Raw genomic sequence first — 1,659 nt, 5'->3', positions numbered from 1 at the left:
CGGGCGAGACACTGAGGGTTGCGATCCGTTGCCGGACACGAAAAAAGGAAAAAAAAAAAAACAAAAAACAAATTTAGATCAACCTGTTTCTGCCTGTGGTATATCCATACCACCTCTGATACAAGTGCATATGAATTTTCCCTGGGTAATTAACAGATCTCAGAGGAGTGGGTCAATGGTGGGAAGGGAAGGCAAACACAGTTTGTAATAAGGTTAACTTTTACAAATAGATTTATTTATTTATTTCATCATTACTCATTGTCTGATCTTATGAAAATCTAGTTTTTTAATGTTACATTTAAGGATAAGCAAGTGTTGGGAAAGCCTAATTATATTTATAGACTGTAAGTAAGGGAGAAGAAAATTCCTAACAGAAGCTACAGGAAATTGAAACAGACAAACCAGTCGTTTAGTCCTGTCGAAGAGCAAGGGACACCAGGAATGCGTCCTGGACTTAAAAGCAATTTTTAAAAAGTGCCTTTTCTCAAACCTTTTGTCCTCTATTCTCAAGTCTAGAGTGCCTTAAATGCCAGTTTTTAACATCCAGGATCAGTCTCAGCACCACTAGAAACTTGCTGGGAGCTTGGAGCTGGAACCGTACCTAAAATACTATAAGATTTGATAACACGGATCCAATACAATAGAGTAAAATATGTTGCAGACAATTTAATTAGATGATGATTTTTTGTTCCTTTTATGACGACTAGCTTTTGTAGGAATATAAATAGGGTATTATACTTTAGAAACATTGTGACTTCAGTTAGCTTCTACAAACTTGTACTTTTTTCATACAGCCAGTTCTCAAGAAGTTCTGGGATCAAAGATCCCTAGAATGTAGAAATTCTGTTTTATTTCTCATAGAAAGGAGACATTCAAGAATTTAACCATTTTTCCCACAATATTTTAATGAATACTTGGAGAATACGGAGGTCTCTTTCTCTATGACTGAAACATTAGTAATTGAGTACATTTCTGTTTGGCTGGTGAGGGAGGCTACAATTCTAATCTGTCTACAGGCTATGGGGCAAAAGGAAGAATAAAATCATGGTGAAACATTAAAATGTCCTAAAACTGAAAATAGGGTCTTTGAGGGAATCTCAAAAGCATTTTTCTGGTAAATACAAGACCATGGACTCCTCCAAGTGCTGAGCTGACAGAGTTGATATTAATTATATTTGCAGAAGTGATGGGAATAGCAATCTCCTTTCATTATAATGCATCTACAATAGCACTTATTATGGGCTATATCCTGGGCTGATGTTTTATACACATTCTCCTATTTCATTCTATCTATAGTCCCTGGAGATTGGTTCTCTTATCCCCATTTTACATTTGATAATATGGAGACACAAACATATTTGTTAATTTGCCTTGAATTTCATCACTTACGAATGGCAGAGGTGGGATTCAGCCCTATTTCCAAACTCTGTATTTTTTTAACCAAGCACTGCTACCTATCAATGTCCAGGAAGGTAAATGAGATATGTGCTTTCCACAAACTCATTTATTTCTCTATTTGCGCATTTATTGGTTTTGCTTCCCTCCCTTATTTTCAAAGCTCCTTTTGAATAGCTATAACCTTGCTTCAACTAAATAAAAGGGAGAAGAATTCTCATTCTCAGTAAATACAGTGGAGTGTTACTAGTCCTGTGGTGGTCT

Source organism: Galeopterus variegatus, unplaced genomic scaffold, assembly GCF_000696425.1.
Source record: "Galeopterus variegatus unplaced genomic scaffold, G_variegatus-3.0.2 Scaffold5672, whole genome shotgun sequence".
NCBI classification, from domain to species: Eukaryota; Metazoa; Chordata; class Mammalia; order Dermoptera; family Cynocephalidae; genus Galeopterus; species Galeopterus variegatus.
Note: the sequence above shows the minus strand (reverse complement) of the source record.